The sequence below is a fragment of the Lonchura striata genome, chromosome 1, assembly GCF_050655825.1.
Source record: "Lonchura striata isolate lonStrDom1 chromosome 1, ASM5065582v1, whole genome shotgun sequence".
Lineage (NCBI taxonomy): Eukaryota > Metazoa > Chordata > Aves > Passeriformes > Estrildidae > Lonchura > Lonchura striata.
Genome location: NC_140703.1, coordinates 17061684 through 17081502, shown reverse-complemented (window position 1 = coordinate 17081502; position 19819 = coordinate 17061684).

Genomic DNA, 19819 nt, shown 5'->3' with positions numbered 1-19819 from the left:
CACTAGTTCTCTCAGAATGAATCTACTCTGAAGAGGCTGACATCATGCAAGTCCATCCAGAGACACAGCAAAGCCACATGAGCTAACACTGTGATCTTCTTATAACATGTTGTACATAAGTATACACAGTACACATTGAGAAAAAAGTGTTTTATGAATGCCCTTTTTCTTCCAGTGGGACACAACCATGCTTTGCATAGAAAGCTTTTGTGGAAAACACAAATGCAAGTTCTGTCATTTATAAATCAATTTTCCTAGGGGAAAAAAAAAAAGCTTTCTCATTCTCCAGCTTGTAATGAGCAATTTCAATTCTATAGGTAAGCTTATTTTGAAATTATAAACCTCCAGACTGATTACACCTGAGAAAAGGCCTATCCAATGCCAACACCTTCACTCCACCACTGTGGATCCAGGCACTGAGAGGAAATACTCAGGAACATAAGCCTGGGGCAAGGAGCATTTGTGGTGCTGCATGCACAAGCAGCTGGCACACTGGAAGGAGGCAGCACATAGGAGTGTGACAAATTTAGCCAGGTACATTCAGAAATAAAAACTGCTGCTCTTGGAAGAAAGCTAAGTTGCTTTGTGCATTTGTGGGGATATTCCTTGGGTTTTGTGGGTTTTATTTGGCTGCTGCTGGTGAAACAGTAGAAAGTTGATTTGGTTTTACTCCTCTGTATTTAATAGCCTCAACACAGAGAAGTCTGTCAATAACCAAATGGACTGGGATAGAAGGAGCTATTTTTCTTCCTTGAGGCAGAGCTTCACAGCAGAACAGAAAAGTGGGACAGGGCAGAAGCTGCATTCTCCTCCCCTTGGGAGGAATTCTGCCTCCCTACAGAAGCACCCCAGCACACAGTGCTTCCATGCTCTTTGTGAAGGCCTTTGCTCTAGAACCACCATCACCAGGTCTCCTGACAGATGAATACAGCCTGGAAAAAATTTATTGAACACAATTGATCTAACAAATATTGATATTTACACAAAATTCCTTTCAGCAGTTCATTATTTGACCAGCTCCACAGACTGTCCACATCCAGCAAATAACTTTCAACAGTTTTTTCACAGCCTCTGAACACCTACTTAGGAATAATGATTATTATTTGACTAGCACATCTGCCAGGGAGTATTTTGTCTCCACCTTCAGTGTAGTGGCACTACAAAAGCAGAGGAAAGAGGATTCATGGCAGCATCTCTGGAGGAGATTCTAGAAGTGCTACAAGCCTTGTAAGGTAAACACCAGAATTCCTGATGCAGAAGTTTTAGCTAAAATGAAGATTGATGTAGCACCCACTAACCTCTGCCATCACTCACACAGATCAAAGGGACACAGTCACTAGTTTTCCACTCAGAGATAATGTGCTTGTGCTGCAATCCTGCAGCCTGCTCCCAACCTGGGAGGGGATTTCAACACACACAAGAACCTACAGGGCTACTCAGATTGTATAGATCTAGGCCTAAAAATAGCATTCAATCCATCCTTACCTCTGCTGGGAGGTACAGGTTGAGTCTAATTCTACAGTCTGACTCTGTGTCATCACTTGTCACAGTGTGAGTAACATGCAGGCAACAAGACAGGACAGCTTTGTGAGACAGTCTTGTAGGACCAAGCAATTGCAAAAGCAGCAGATGAATGAAGCATTTGCAGCACTATTTTAAACAGTGAACTCTTCCTGGGTTCACAAGGAGACATTATGAGACTATACCAGGAAGAATTTCACTATGGATAGCCAAGAGAAACTATTCTATACTGTAGACAAAAAAAAAAAAAGTCTAAATATAAAAACTGAAAGGAAACTTAGTGGGTTGTACTGCTCTGTTCTTTTACCCCTCCACCTCTACAATTTAAACAAAGAACAACTGGACCTACAGAGATTTTTCTGGGTTGTTACTTCCCCTACTCCTCCTTGCAAGGAATCGGCAAAACAAACTGCTGTACCACCACACAAACTAAAGCATTCCCTTCTTGTACTTTCAAGCTCAGCCCTTTTTGCCTGAGGAATTCTCTTGGCTCGCGGGTTTGATGTCAGCCCTTGATTGTGTTTTGATGTTTCTGCAGATCTACGATTGAGTTCAATTCTCAGCAGCCAAAACAGACATTTGTCATCCTGTATGCATCAAATTTCCTGTGGCACACTGCCCACTTAATCATGCAGGCAAGGGGAGCTTTGACAAAGCAAGGGGCTGTCTGCAAGCCCTGGTGACCCAGCATGTGTGGAGTCACTTGTAATTACCATTACTTAGAGGGATCACTCAAGGCTTCCCAGTGTTGCTGCACACCAGCTCAACCACTCCAGAGTGTCTGAGTAAATATTTGCACGCAACGAGGAGCTGTTGAGAGGGTTTTGTCCACAGCCACAGCCCCCAGTGCATGAAATATTCAGCACATTAAATGTCTCCACTGATGCAGAGTGGTGGGTTTTCACTCTGATTTGATTAGCAGTGATGATTCTTTCATGAGGTGTGACTGTCCTTCTAGATTAGCATCAGCCCAGATTCCATGCAGCAGTCACGGAAAAAGGGAGAGAGAGGAGTCTGACGCTTCACAAGGGTTACTGTGCAGAGTCTCGGTCAGGTCTGAGATCCTTGTTCACAGGAAATTGCTGGAGCCTAAATCCCAATTTCATAAAAAGCATTGCTAAGTAGAACTCCAAATTTAAACACAAATGTGAAGCTCAAATGTCAAAATTAGTAGTAATCAACTAGGAAAAAACCCTAAAACAACACAGGTTTAACTGAAGGAACATCTGAACAAATAAGGCATCTGCTCTTTATCCATAACAAGCTGGAAGCATTTCACTGGAAGACATACTTTCACATTAAGCATAATAATGATCTCCTAATGAACACTGTAGAATTTATACTGATTTAAAATGTAGCTGCATCACTCCTAAAATTTTTTCACCTAAATACATCTCCTCACTACCCAAGCAATCAGCAATTTTCAAAGTTGATGACGTGACATGGGTTGTATATTTTTAATATCTATTTTAAACTATTCCCTTATGGTAACATTCCCATACTATTTCTATACCATAGCAGTGAAGTGAATCTAATGGAAACAAGAAAATTTTGCAGGAAAACGCAGTTTATTGGACTGAGTAGCTGGAATAGAGATAAAAAAGGACTGGTACTCACAAAAGCTACTCTTGTTTGCCAATCTGATCAGCTGCCTTGACCAACAGCAGTTTGGACACAGCTCTGACTTAGACAAATTGGATTTTGAAAGTATTTAAAACTCTGCAATAAGCATTCTGCCTTAATATGAAAGGCTGACTACGCACCCACTTAAAAAGCAGAGCACTAACCTCCCTAGTTAAATCTTGGTATGTATGTCAATACTGGCTGTGCTGGGGACAAATGAAAAGTCTCAACACAAATTCACAGGCACAGCAAAGAGAAATTCCAGGATCTATCAGACACAGAATTTTCACAGTACATCAGCACCAGTAATGTAGCACAAAAGCATTTTGCAATTGTCACTGAATGGGCAAGCTCAGAGTAGCCAATGAGATTCTGTTCTCTGGGCAGGCTTGTGTCAAAGAAGCCAAACAGAGAAGCATATCAGTTTCTGGAGATATCTTCCACATAAAACTCATTTAGAAACAGGATGTCTCACAATCTGCTTCAAACTATTAGAACAGTTTTAAAACAATCAAAGGCCAGTGTTGGGCTCAGAAGACTTCAATCCCATGAGCAAGTTCATCAGCATGGTACTAACACAAGACAGCAAGGGGTGGGAGCCCACCATGCTGCTCGTGGAACTCCACTGCGCCACAGGCCCCAGATACAATTCCAGTTTTCCATTTAGCTCCCACTTACACTGAGGTGACAGGAGGCTGCAAGTTACACACACAATGGATGCTCTAACTTCCTAAGAGTCCAACCAGCAATTGTGTTTTCCTAAGTAGACCAGCAAGGATGATGGAGGAAACTGAACTACACAGGACTAAATTAAGAAAATTATAGCAAACATCCAATGCTTTGCTTAAAAGCTTTTCAAAAACACTGTCACTGGTGCACAGAAACCACCAAGATGAAGAAGCCATAGTATTCCTTGTACTTTCCTAACTTCCAGTATTGTATATGGATTGTAGTTGCCTACATAAAGGCAACTGATGAGAATCCTATTATGCCCCCAAAAGAAGAAATGAAGCTACATGCACTTGTTCCCAGCCACATGCAGATTTCACTACACTCCATTAATAAAATATCATTTAGTTATCTCTGTATTTTCAGCCGATTCTTTCAGGTAAGACAAAGAACTAGGAGCCCTTATTAACCCTTTCCTCAATCTTCAGAAAAGAGCGGAAATTGAGATAAGTGTGCATTTTGCGGTGCACACCAGGTGAGGATTTGATTGCCAAAGTAGCAGAGTTCATGGAAACCTTAAACTTTCTGTGCCAGAACAGGAACTTGACCCTTAATTATCTGAGGCATGATTTGAAAGGCTACTATAGTAAAATTTCTTTTACACATTCAGGTAAGGAGAGTTAAAATTAAAATGTGCCTGCCAAGATGAAACCCCTGTTTATAAACCCCACTTTCCTCTAAACTGGCACCTGCAACCTGTGGTATTTGCAGAGCAATCGGTTAAGCCATTCTCAGGGTCAGCAGTTTACCTTGGAACAAATAAAATCCACAGCTACTCCACACAAACCAACACTTGGACGCATCATTCACACAAGCAGCTTCCCAAATCACAAAGCAGCACTAGATCTGCTCTGTAGAAATAGCTACAGGAGTGCCAGCAACCTCAGGAATCACTAATGATGACAAATGGCAGGCCTGGAAATTCTACAAGATGCCAGTTTATGAAAAACTGCTGAACCTCTGCTTTCTGCTAAGTGTGGTCCCTTTTTCTGTCTCCAAAATGCAACAGGCAAAGAAAAAGTGACTTAAAATTGCTGGAGTAGGAAGCAGATAAGATAGGAACAGCAACACAATAATGCTGTCTGGCCAAATGAAATTCAAATAAACTGAGTGAATCCCCCAGGAAAAACTCCCCAAATATTTTTGCACTGAAACAGACCAATCACTCAAATTGATTGTGTGACTATTATTGACTTTTTGATTAAAACTGCACCAATATAAGACTTTTGTCAATAATTTCTAACACATTTGTATGGTTTTTTTTAGCTTTGTTAAAAAGGATGGAGTAGCTGCAGAAATTTCTCACATCTCTTATTTCTTACAGAGCTTTGAAAATTCATTTATAGGTGATAGGCTGAATTTTCAATTGCAATTGAGGCCCAAACCTTACCTTAAAGGGCTGCTTAATAAAAATGCAACACTCCAATGATAAAATGCTACTAAATATTTTGCATTCCAACATTATGCAAGCTTCAACACAGGGTTATATTTTATACAGACTGAATAGGGTGAGCCTGTAGATCACAGCAATCTAAGACTCAATAAACCAGCAAGTTAATTCATTACATATACAGGGGTACATGTGAGCTCAACAGCATTAAAAGCCACAGAAGACAAAAGCACATTTCCTGGAAAGCAATACACAGGTGCTGAAGTACTTAAAAACCATAAAAACAACAGCAAAATGAACTACAGCTGGAAAAAAATCAAATGCTAATTTGATTTTGACTGAGTTGCTTCTGCTGCTGCCATTTTTAGTCAAGTCAAAAATCCAAACTAGATAATAATAATCAAAATATTATTCATAATATTATTATTGAATTATTAATAATCAAATTAATGGGATAGATCTATTGTCCCTGAAGTATTAGGCAATCTTATAGCCTTCCCTAGCCATAAAGTGCTCTTGAATTAAAACAAAACAACAAAAACTAAAATCACCACACACACAAAATAAATCAAATATAAACACTCAGTGTTCTGACATAATTTGATTTTGAGACTTATTGTTTCAAATAGCAAAGACAAACAAGTTCATCTCTACTCTCAGCCTCTCTGCCAAGTTTGAGAATCTGAAAATCCATTTTTGCAAAAATTTTAATGTAAATATTAAAAATTTATTATGTTGGTGTCATATGAAAATGACATGAAATTCAAAACTCATTTTTAAAAACATCTTTAAACTATTTCAAACTAACTCTATAAACAGCATCAATAACTTTATAGTATATAGATATAAAAAACTGTTTTAAGTTAACTGGCAAGGTTAAGAGGAGGAGCGGAAATGCCAGTATTAGGGATGAAAGAAGTTAAATTCAAAAACAGGATTAAAAATTGAGAGCAAAAAAATAAAACAAAAACCAAAAACCAACCAAACAAACAAAGAAACAAGTAATCAATGCAAGCTCCACTTCCACCACACAGCAAAAACCTCTCTGTCGGGTCAGCCCAACTTCTGAGGTTTTCTAAACCCTCATCATTAAAACAGGCCTGAGAGAAAATGTTACTTGATTTTGCACTGAGTCTTCACAGAGAAACTTAGCAAGTGGAGAAGTATGAAGGCACGTCTTTAAAAAAAAGGATTTTACTCCAAACCTTATGGAAAACAAAGCTTGAAAACTCATAATTCTTGAAACCCTCTGAACATGAAAGGTTTGATGCTTGCAAGATACAGGCACCACAGGGTTGGCCTATTTCTCCTGAAATGTACAGCAAATTTAACCTTATCAGTATTCAGGACCAACCCTAATAGGGAGAAGAAAGATGTCATAGCAATAGAAGAAGAAGAGATAAAAGGAAAGCAGCAAGGAAGAAAAGCACATCACATCTTAATTGAACTGGGGATGAGATAGGGATGGCTGATACGGCCTGGAGCAATGGGAAAACACTTCTGACAGTGCAGCGTGCAAGCCAGGCCAGGGATTCTCCCCAAAACCTGTCACTTCCCGAGGACAACTTCAGCAGCACTCGGAGCACAGCAGCTGCTGGGTACTTGTTAAAGCTGAATGAATAATTTGCCACAAGCAATACGTTTGACAAACTTAGCCTCTCTCTCTTTTCATCGTGTTCCTGGGACACTGTGAATGGAATTGCATTATTCAGATGTAGCTGAATTTCTCTGCGGCATTTCCCCACGTAGAGCTCAGCTGCCTGTATTCAGAGAGATGCTGAGCTGTGTTCAGAAAAGACAATCTGGTACTTTTCCTTTTCCTGACTCGATGAACAAATGCAACCTACTTCTGAAAACAGACATGCACAAGTACTTAAAAATTGATTTCCATGAGTAACGGGCTATGTGACACATTCAGTGAGGAAAAAAGATTTAATAAACATGAGGAGGAATCCCTTGCACACTAATACTTAAGTTTACTATACAAATTTAACTACACCAAAACCAACACACATTACCATATGCTAAAAGATCTTTCTCATAAAACTCACATTTTCTGGCTGTTCATTAAATCCAATAATTATTAAAAGTTTAAACAATTAAGCTTAAATATTTAAGAGTCGCAGCTGCTTACATTCATTTCATTGCACAGTATTAATCCACATCCCACTAGCATTATTGTGTTATCTTTCTTGGTAAAACACTCATTGATAACCACCTAAAAAAAACCCCAAACCACAACTTCTATCTCACTGTCCCCAGGATCTGCTTCTCAACAGTACAGCAATGAGAGCACAATTACTGAAATGAAGATGTTGGCAGGCACCCAGGTGCCAGTAAGAATACAAGGGGTATTACTCACCAGTTCCTTGTGTGCTGTAATCTGCCAGTTCTAAAAACAGAACATTCCCAGCAGTGCCTGTTCCCTCCTTTTGATGCCAGATTCTTTTGTAAAATGCTGTCATCTTAGCTTAGCAGAAGCATTACTTATTTTTTAATTCCCCTCTTGGTATTTTTTCCTGTTCGCCAATGTGGACCTCTGAGATGGCTACCTTACCCCAAGAGCCTAAAACTCAGCAAATGAGCACCTAAAATCTCTGCCACCTGGAATTTAGCTGAGTGCAAACAGGGCCTAAGAGCCAATCTTTGGCATTTCTTCACCTGTGGGTGATGTGGAAGGCTTTCAAAGCCAAATCTGAGCAATAATTTCAGAAAAAAAAACACTCTAGGCACTAGAATACTATCACTTTGGATGATGATTTGCCTGCAGATATCAGTTTTGCACTCCCCAAGCCCAGAACAGTGAGGCAAAATGCAGAGGGGTTTTGGAAAAGCTGACAGGCATCAGCCAAAGGCAAATCAATCCGGGAAAGGCAAACAGAATGAGCATTTTGGGTTTAATTTAGGTGACTGGTTACATTTCCTGTTCAACTCTTGAACACTCGGTCACCCTTAGCAGAAACACTTTTATTCCTCTGTAGTCTCTCTCCTGTAAGGATGTGCTTGGTCACCTGCCTTAAACATTGTGAATTTCAGATTATTTTAGGATAACACTAGCTGGTACTTTCACATGACCTCAAAAAAAGCTGTGCTGGCAAAGCTAGGCCATTTTTAGTGTTGGATGTTCTCTTTCCTAGGTCGCTCAGATAATCTTTTACTTGAAATATCAAACCTGGGAAAAAAGGGGTAGTATGAGGAACAGGGTTTTCTGCATCCACAGTTTCATCTGCAAGACCACTCTTCTGGTTTCTTAAATTACTGAGTCCATGAGGCTGGCAATACCTCGGTTCTGGAGCTGCAGTAGCACCTCTGCACTCTCAGTAATTGTCTCCCTGTCTGTACACAGACATATATTCAGGAAACACCTCTTTAAAATGCTGTCATTTTGCAACAATGTGAAATATATTTAAAATATTATGTGTTCCTTTCCCTTGACTGTGCATGGAATGCATTGAGAAATTGACCACACTATCAGTCTTTGGTCTCTTCAGAGGTACCAGATCCTCTCTCTTATCCCACATTACTTCTCAATTCCATGTATGCATAAACACAGATAATTCCTCAACTTTTCAAATCACCTGAAACTTAAAGTAGTTTTTACTAGAGCATCACCACAAAAAAAAAAAAAAAAAAAAAAGAGGCACTAGATAAATATTCCTAAATAAACTAGCAGTTAAGTACCTTTTGTTGTGGTAACTCCTTGTCTTCTAGAGTTTCTACAAGTATTTAGTCCAGTGTTTTGCTGGTCCTCAATAAATGTGTTGTACACAAGCGAAATATAAGTGAGGTTATGCTATGGCCATGAGCCTCACATGAAAGAGAGCTCCATACAAACTCCAGGAATTCTGGAGGGACATGCTCTGTAAATCACATCACCTGATCAGCTGCAGACTTAAACTTTTTTTCTTTTTAACATCAGTTACACTCGTCAATGGCATTCTAATGCTGACCAGGAAAGTGAAGACCAGATCAAGCACTTGGGATGAAATGTCAGAGACCATTCCTCAGTTTCACCAGGTGAGCCTGGCACAGCCCTTCAGCAAAGCTCACCTCCTCACCCTGCTCATCCTTAGCACATGGAATCAGTGAGAGTGGAAAAAGCCTCTGATGTCACTAAGACCAGCCTGTGACCTTGTCAACGAAACCATGGCCCTGACTGCAATATCCAGTTTTTCCTTTAACACCTTCGGGGATGGCAATTCCACCACATTCCTAGGTAGCCCATCCCAACGTTTCATCACCCTTTCTGTGAAGAAATTCCTCCAAATGCCCAATCTCAACCTCCCCTGGTGCACCTTGAGGCCACGTCCTCATATCCTGTGGCTGGTTCCCTCGGAGAAGAGACCAAACCCCACCTGGCTCCTTTCAGATGGTTGTAGAGGGCAATAAGGTCATCCCTAAACCTCCTTTTCTCCAGGCTGAACACCCCCTGCTTCCTCATGGGACTTGTGCTCCTGACCCTTCCTCAGCTCCATTGTCCATGTTTGGTCACACTCCAGCTCCTCAGCGTCCTTCATGAACTGAGGGACCCAGAACTGGGCACAGCACTTGAGGAGCCACCCACAATGCCGAGTACAAGATAAGCTCCCAAGGCACTAAAATTTCCCCTAATGCATTACAAGCACCCAGCACAAAAACACATCACTGCTGCACATCCTAAAGCATCAGTGGAGGCTCAGAAACCACAGCCACCCCCCAGCACAAACCAGCATTACAGCCACCTCCACACAGGCCTCCAAGGAGGAAGAGCCAGTATCAGGATGATGGTGGAAGCACAACCAACACCAAAGAAAGCTTCAACCATCTACAGCTGCTTGTTGTGCTACAGTACAACCCTTTATACTCTTCATCCCTCATGCATTGCACCTGTGTGCCCTCTGGTCCCTCTGTGGTTGGTCAGAACACCTGGGCACTCCTTGTCTCATTACCTTCAGTGCTGTTCACCTGCTTCTCACAGCTGTAGCCCACTGGGGATGAGGCTGGGTCACAGCCCTACTCCCAATTTCCACAAACTGTGTGCCTACAAAGGCCAGGATGGGCCCGATGGGCACCTGCCCTCAGCCATGGTGCTGCCCTAAGTGTTGGACATGATGCAAAAATTAAATTTTTTCAGACAGTTTTCACAGAATGGCAGAAGGAACTAGGTTATAAAAGACCTTTGAGATCACCAAGTCCAACCCCTGTTTGTCTTTGTCCTGGTGGAAGGGAATTGAATTTTCTTTCCAGGGCATTTTTCCACCAGCTGAGGCCTGGTGAGACCTTAACATCTCAGCAAGCTGGGAGTAGCACAGAAGATACACAAAAGACAAGAACCATTAACAGGCATTAGTTTAATTAACTCAAACATCACCATTAAGTCCAAGCATCACCCCTGGCATTGTCAGAAGCACCTGCTCTGAGAAGAGAGAGATAAGAGAACCAAGGAATGAGGACCTAATTGTAGGAAACCAGATACTGAGAACTGGGTAACTTGGGCCCATTGGTCACTGAACCAATGAATTTCTATGGGTTTTGACTATGTAAGTATCTGAAAAATCTAGTAAAGCCAGGCCCTGTGTGGATGAAATTATTTCTCTTGCACATCCTTACCAGAACAACATCCTGGCCAGCATAAATAATGCTTTGATTCTCCAACACTAAAAATGCTGTTGAAGGGTTTTTGGTTTTCCCTCAGTTTCAGTGACACAGGTGTGCCCTGCAGGGCTGTGAGGGACCATGGGGACAGCCAGCCATGGGTGGGGTTCTGAGTCTTTGTAGAGCCACCTCAGCTCACAGAACAGCACAATGAATTAGGCTGGAAAAGTCCATCATCGAGTCCAACCTGTGACCAAACACTGCCATGGCACTGAGTCCAACCTTAAACACCTCCAGGGATGATGACTCCAACACCTTCCTGGGCAGCCCATTCCAGTGTCCTGAGGGGTCAATGACTACAAAATTCCCCCTGATGTCCAACTCAAACCATCTGGGATGCCTGTACCCACACTGAAGCATGGCAGGGGGCTCTGCACCAAGTCTGGGGTGCCAAGGTGGTGCTGGGCATCGAAAAAATTAGTTGCTTATGCTTAGGAAATTGAGTTGGATGCTGGGCTCATTTTTTTGGCTTGTCTCCGTTATGTAAAAATCATCTCCTGCATGATTAACATGCATGCTACAACCTTGAGCTGGAGAAATCCAGCACGCCTTGCTGTAACATTTTAATGGCTTTGGATCTGGATCCAAGAAAACAAGCTGGCATGGCAGTGATGCAGCACAGCCATGCACAGGCTGATGTGTGCTGCTGCTAGGAAAATCCCAGCGGGTTTAATGATAAAACAGTTGTGGCCACAACCCCTGCTACTGACAATGGCTCACACAGATATCATTCCCAAGCAAATTTCTTGTGTGTAATAATGTCTGATCGTAGCCTACTGATTGCATATGAGCCTGAACCCCTTCCTTGGGAGGATGTTAACAGATAGGCACTGAGCCTTGCAGTTCCCACAGGGCTCTGCAAACATCACCTTTTTCATCCTGAACTCAGCTAAGCAGGGTGGATAATGTTACCTAATTTTATATTCAGTGGCTACAGCAAGAAGATTTGGGAAAATAAATAAATCTGTAATTATGCCTAGAACTCAGGAAAGACTTTCAGGGCTGGTACAGGTCTCTGTGTTTTCTGACACCTTTGTTGTCTTTTAAGGTAAACTCTGACTCACTAAACAAGAGTTACCTCAAGTATTTGATGGCATCCAGTTTTGCAATGTGTTGACATTACTTTGAGATATGGCAAGGTAAAAAAATACTTAAAAAAAAAGGTGTACCACTTTAGACTGCAAGTTATTACAGCAAGATCAAAATCCACCAAAAGCACCACCAAGCTTATTCCTTTTTACATTTATTTAAAAAAAAACTAACTTTGATAAATAATCAATGCAATAAAAACTGTTAAATTGCTCTTACATTAAAAAACTTTGAGAGAACAAGGAGTTTTTCTCTCATCCACAAAGAAACAAGGAGTAGAAGCACATTCTGAGAAAAAAAAGTTTGTGAAGTAGAGTTGAGAAATTTTCAGTCAAAGCAATTCAGTCAGCTCTACTCCAGTATAACTTCATCCACACATCTCAAGTTACTATTTTCTTTTAGAGAAGACCATAAAAATCTCTTATCTTCCTAAAAAGTGGAAAGACTGGCCCAAGCTTCTCACTAAGATACAAAAGCAGAAGTTTTGGCGCCCGAGACCAAACCAAAATCTGACTAATAACTATTCAGTGCAAAAATTACTCATCTGGAGTGCAGCATGATTTTCCATCCTTCAGTCAAGATCAAGTTCTTGATTATCACATGCACAATTAACTTCTTGCAGCTGTGAGTGAGGTTGTTTCTAAAATTTTCCTTGCTACATTGGCATACTGAAGGAAAGTAAGATAACTGATTTTTCCAGCTAAATATAAAGACATTTTAAGTGTATAATGTACCCTAAAGCTGAGGAGAAGAGCACTTTAGCAGACAGTTGGAGAATAGAAATTGTGCATGAAATTACAAGTGGTTTCTGTTCATTTGCAAAGAGAATTACACCTAGAAAGGGCCGGACCACCTGTGACTTGCCTTCAGAATGTGAATTGATCCATCTATGGTCTTTTGGACCAAGCTTTGACTTTTTTATCCAACAATCAGGAACCTGTGCCCTTCACACTTCACACAGATCACTTCCAAAGTAACATAGGTTTTAGACATAAACCCCAGTTTTGATAAATGAAACTGTTGTGTCCCCTTAGTTTTTCAAGATTTAGTTGAAATCCCCAAGTTGCAATGAAACAACAGAATGAAAGTCATAAATAAGGAAAAGCCATATTATCTTCCAGGAGTTGAATTAGCACACAAAATAGACTCTACCTTGAAAGAGTTTTTTCTCTGCATCAGTCCTGTACAGGATTGTGATCCAGTTTTCCAGGCAGCATTCCAAGATAGCTTCTTTCTTTTGACCACAAGCTTTAAATAGGCCATGTAGAGAAAGACATTGGCCATTCACAGAGAAGTGCGTGTAGATGCAAATTTTCTCAAATGATAATTTTGTATTTCAAAGGAGGGAGTGGTGGGGTTACTGAAGATAAGGTGTAAGACAAACACTTTGGTTTATAATTTTTTTAGAAGACACTCTTTGGAAGACCAGAAAACACTGAGTATTGAGCAAATTATATTTCATAAGTACAAGGATAAATTGATATACATTATTTAAATAAAGGAGAAATATCAAGAAAATATTTGCAGAAAATCTCCATCAATTACAGCTTGTTTTGTTCTATATTAAAAATCATGGCATGGAGCAATAAGGAAGAGCTCAAGTTTTTTATTCTGACAAGAGGAGTTTTTCCTGGAAAAACATCAAACTGACTGTGTGCATATGGTCAAAACCCAACAAGATAAATCATTAGTGCTTCTATAGAATATTTAGCCTCAGGATCTCATAGTGTTTTGCAAACTTTAATTAATTCTTACATTAGTTTGGCAAGACAGGAAATAAAATGCTACCTCCAGATTGCACCTCATCAGTAATTAGAGTATCTCTTCCAAGGCTGCACACCAAATATATTCCCAAGTGAGGAGCTGCACCCAAGTGAGGCTGAGTCCCTGCTCTAACAACTGCTGAGCTCTCACAGCCATAGCAAAGCAAAGTTAAAAGTCCTGCAGATTTCTGGTTGCTCATTATTGAAAAACAGCACAGAACCTACAAAAAACAGAATTCAAATAAACTGCTACCAAGGCCACTGGCTTCTGCAGTTGTAAATTCTGCTCCAGACTCCCTTTATCCAACATTGTAAAGCAATTTAAAACTCCCAGCTTTGATTTGGAAATCCTCTGTATTATACATAAACCTACCTATTTTGTGGGATAGTGATGAAGAAGACTGAATTGTTTTTACTGTCATCTTCTAAGAACGTTCTTAGCTGAGAGATCAGGCTAAAAGTAAAGGGGTTTATTTTTTATAAATGCTTTCAGACCTCAAAGAAAACAGAGCAAACCCCTATTAGTATAACAGTTTTTCTTTCTATCACCCACTATTCCCTTTCAAATCATCATGGGACCAGGCTCAAGAGAGCATTTCCCTTTCAGATTTATTTTTCTGATTAACATTGACATATTCATTACATTTTAAGGCTGATTTCTGACAGCATATGCACTTGCTAAAATTATGAGCTGTGTTCTAATGAAAATTGACTCCAGCTGCAATGTGTATGAAATACTCCCAGTTCCTTACTCAGCTTTGACAGGGCTGTGTTTCATGGGACTGAGATGTGCTCTTACTACACCAGGACCTATAAAGCAAAGCAGTCATGGTGGGGGCCCATATATTTCAGAGAAAGGTGCCAAAATCTAATACCTTTCATTCACAGAAATTCTTGTGCTAATGCCAGCCAATGTATGAAGCAATGAAACTGGCAATTTGACATTTTAATACAGTAAATAGGATTTTATAACCTTTTCTTTGCCCTTATTTACACTACTTTTTTAAGAGATACTTTTACACATTTTTTTTCCCTTATATACTTACTGACACAATCGTGTGAAATTTATTTCAACATCTGTATCTGACGCAACATGGAAAGAAGCCCTGGAATGCAACAGTGTTTTGGGCAATAGTTAACAACATTTTAGCACAAAAATCTCAGTCAAATTAACTTTGACTTTGAGAATTACCAAATTAACTACTGACTATTTCTGGCCTGCAGAGTTTTCAATGTCCCACCCTACTTCATCCCCTGCAATCATTATTTTCTGGAATAATGCCTACAAACATAACCAACTGAAACCCAAGGAACTGACTCTTCTCTTGCTCCTCTTTCATCTTTCACAAATGTAGATGGGATTAGAATTTACAGAAGGGAGCAGAAGAAGGCTAAATGTCCTCTCTGCATTTTGTCTTCTTGATGAGTTAAAACCTTCTGTAGTGTTTGAAAAAGTGTGGAAAAAGGGGTTTATTTTCTATTTCTATCAAGGTCTGCTGCAGCACCATAGAAATGTTGTGTGTCCTTTGACAGAACTCAAGGTGTCCATTAAAAATATCACTTCACTTCTTCCCCGAGAAGGGGTTAGTGTTGAGTGCAGGTGTTGCTAGCCTGCAGTAAAAACCATACCTCTTTGCAAAAAAAATTATGTAGCCAGTGGAGTCCAGACCTTGTGAATGCTCAGGTAAAAGCACCTGGTACCACCTTATCTCTTGCAAATCCCACAGCCTCTCTCTCTTTAGGTTTACACAGTTTTCAGAGGATTTGGGAAGCATGTAGAACATTGCTTCCCTGTGTAGACAACTGGTATTGATTGCTTATACAAAAAACTTCAAAGAGAAGGTATATTTTTAAATATTCTACATGGTTTTTTGCTTAATCCTCTATTTTAAACCATGGATTTACTCAAGGAAGTTGTAATTTTCTCAATTCTAACAATTACCACAATGTATGTGAGACATTGTCTCAATTCTACATCAGCTTGTTAGTGCTTGATCATTAATTCTCTGACATCATTTGAGTGGAAGGTCCCCTGGTGTGTCAGCAATGTTTTCTCATATTAGTGACATCTGCTGTCTCTCTCACTTGTATTTGTGTAACTTGTGGTGTATTTCCACCTATTTCTTTCCACTAATGCAATCCTTTAGCTATGCTGCTTTAGGCAGAGCACTTGAAAATGCGGAGGATGTGCCAGGGGGTTGGCAGAATCAGGTATTTGCACAATGTTATTTTTATGTTAATCTGAAGTTTGACAAATATTCTATTTATATTCAGCAGTGCTTCTGTGTAATAAAATGTGTCTGTACATATGTGCATATTTTTGGCTAAGCAGAATACAGAATAAAAGTATGATTTATGAATGGTGCCAGATTTCTTTCATGCAATATGAAATAATCTCTAACTAACAAATATAAACAGTTCCATTATAATGCATTAACCCCTAAATAATCTACCAGAGGGAGCAGCAGGTACATATATGTGTATTAGATTATAGATACACCCTTTTATCTCCTCTTTTTCAAGCTGAAAATACAAACCAGCCCCCAAATTTCTGGCATGCAGGCCCACAGCAATTGCTGCACCGAGTCAGAGAATTAAATTACATTTAATATACATAGATGGGTGCAGATGCTAGGAGACAGGTATTAACTCTCATAAAGAACAAACTGCCTGTTACATAATGCAGAGAATTGGGAGAGAGCAGACTTTTAGTCAGAAATAACCTCCCCACCTAAAGAGCAAAAGTCCCTCTGTGCCTGTGGTAATTTTCACTGTTCACCCTTGGACCTGTGTCTATGAATAGTTTCTATTAGGAAGATAAATGAGGAGAGTATTTGTGATGAGACTACCATTAATATGACACCACTTTACATAGGTTTATTATTATTATCATTATTATTATTATTATTAAATTTGTTCTTCAGTGGTTTCCAGGCAGATGAAAGTATCCTGTGATGTTGTACTCTGCAAACTGGGCCTCTGCAAGAACCCAGGTTAAAAGTAAAAATTTAAAAATGCCGTTCAACACTTTTTTTCTTCTTCTATTTTTATTTTTATTTTTTAAACACAGTCATTTCTGCAGTTTGACTCACCCTGAAATCCCACAAGCTCATGGATGGGAGAAAGAGCAGGAGTCACTGGCTAGAAGAAGCTGTAGGAGGGGGAACAGTAAGTGGAAGGAACACAAAGGGAAGGTAGTTATCAAGCTGAAGAAACACTGAAAACCCCTGCAAACAAGCTTAATTTCTGATTAAAGTTTTCATTAAACTAAATTATTCATCTGTCTCTGAGAATGTCAGGGGCGACTCTTGATTTTTTAATTAATATCAGTTAAAGAAACACATTTCTGTGTATAAGGTGAGGGAGAGAGATGGAAAGCATTTTGGAAGAATTCCTGCTCTTTGGGAAGTGGCTGCTCCTTAAGGCTCTTGGGAATGGGAACTTCCCTTCCCTGTGCCAGCGTACATTGGCTGTAATCCCAAATCAATCTTCATCCATTTGACAGATGCTCAGGCTTAGCTGCCACCTTCTTCTAGCAGCTGTCACCTAATCACAATTTGCAGTCCACACTCAAATTGTGCCCATACCCAGATTTTAGGCATCTCCAAGCCATCATTCCCAGGGGATGTAGAGTTATGACCCCTGCTGTACCAGGACCACCACTCAGATGCCTCCTCAAGGTTGGTGCAGGTGACAGTCCCAGACTTTAGATCTGTCACCTCCATCATTTGTCAAATGCTGTCAGCACTTCCACTCTTCATTGGATCACCTCTTTCAGTGGATCCAGCATCATCTTTGGTCTTTTGGACAAAGTCAGTGCATTATAAATCTCCTCTGATGAATATTTTCACTGAGATTCTACCAGCAAAAGACAGGGTTTTTCTCTCCTCTCTGGTCTCAGAAGGCTCTGTGCCCTCTCAGTGGTGGTCAGGGTTCTGCTCTCTGCATGCACAATGAAAATAATTCCCTGAAAGAGGCATTTTGGAACATAAATCCAAGTGGGAAAGATACCTCATCTCTAAAAATTCGTTTCTGTAGAGGGCTTTATTGTTTGTTTTTTTCTTTAAAAATACCCCAATTCTTGCATAACATAAGCAGACGAGTCCTGGCCTGTCTGATCATATTTCCTGGCTGTTCAAAAAGGGAATGAGGAAAGGAATGGAATATAGATGAAGAGAGGTTTGAGTGTGCAATGAGAAGGAAGTGCAATGACAAATGTGCACTTAGGCATAGGAAAGGAAGGCTGCAGCAGAGTCAGGTCACTGTCACAGGGGAGAGAAGTTCCAGTATAAAAAAGCCAGAAGTTTTCCTCTGTGAGAGGGGAAATACATTAAAAATTGATGCTACTGCCCAGCTTCAGTTCCTGAATGATTTTTCTCTACCATATCTTGTAAAAACATTAGGAAGCAGTCTCTTGTACAGATCTTCCCTGATTTTGGTATTGGTTGTGTACCTCCTAAATTGGCAGTCATGCATCTGGTCCCTTCCAGTTCTGATCCAGAGACAGCACACTCCTTAAATTAGGCTTCCATTTATCTTAGTTATCTTGATTTATGCAGCGTTCTGTGGGCCATTCATCATGCAGCTAATCTTGAGTAACCTTGAGTAATATTTTAATCTTGCTGCCCCTAATTTTACCCTTTCTTTCTCAGCAATAGCCTTGACGACTTCTCTTTCTATCTTCAAAAAACACATGTGAAATCTTAACAGCTAGCTCATACTTTCCTACTAAATTTTTCTCCCAAAATCTTCCCTTCTTCTCAGTAGGTCTTGTTCCCCATCATTGTTTAAACTCTTGAAAATTCCAAGGTGTTTAAAGGGGCACTTCACTGTTGTGACACTGACTGCCTACAAAATCCTCTGGAAAATGCATGAAGTGTTTCAAACTTTGGTTCTTGCCAGTTCTCAGAATCTGGATTATTTAATTTGGGGTTGCAGAGGTGGTTTTAATAGGAGTTTTTGCTTCTTTAGAAACTTGAGACTGTTTAAAGCATTGTTAAATTTTCTGATAAACCTTTTGTGCCTCTAGACCAAATTGCTCACTGAGGCATCAGCCAATATCTCTCAGGCATTTTATTTCAGAGTCCCTTCTTCAAGGACTAGACCTTATTTATTTAAAGTTTAATGCTTTTTAAACCTCAGTCATGTCCTGTGTTATCATTCTCCCAGACTCCCATGATGTGTGAGTTTCTGAGGGCATGTCTTCAGCCCAGCTTCTTCCCAGCCAGATCCCTTCTAGGCTGCATTCTGCAGCCTGTCCTTCCCTTCAGACCCAAATATAATAAATTAGGATATTTCCATACCTAGGCCCTCTGGAAACAGCTCTGCAGTGTTCCCTGGCAGCAGAACTAAATCTTTTCTCATAGTAATCTCAAGGCTTCTTCTGGTCTGGGCCCACCTAAGCCTGAAACCCTCAAGAAGGGATCACTCCACTCAACCTCACTGATTTACACTGATTTACTAGGAGAGAATTCTCAAATCTATCCAAAATATTGCACTCCTTCCTGTGTTTCCTTTCTGCTCCCTGTACACACTTATTTTTATTTAGGAAAAAAAATTGAACAATAAAAGGAATCACTCCATATTTTGTTAGCAAGTTTATGCAGCTGTAGCATGAAAAATTTAGAGGCCAGGATAAACTTTATTCTGTAATTCAATGTAAAGTGTGAGGATCTAAAAGGTCTCCAAACAGCAAGTCATTTCTCAAAGTGTACTCTATGCACAGTAATTCAGAGAATGCTAAGGACAGAATTGCAGGCTAAATGAATTTTGTGCCTTGATTTCTGCATAGTTTAGTGTTTCAATTGAAAAATTATCCACAGACACCCAAATTGTGCAGTTCTTACCATCTCCATGAAGCTGTTTGATGAGAGTTTACAGACAGACTTGTGGCCTTTGCTTTCTCTAGAGCTCAATTCAGAGCACTTAATGAATCCAACTTGAACACAGCAAAGGCATAGCTTTGCTGCCTCTCCACATTGGTGAGTTCCTCCACCTCCTTCTGCTGAAAACAAAAGGGGCAGGAAAGATTTTACTGAGACATTTCCCACAGGAGTATGCTTTGTAGCCT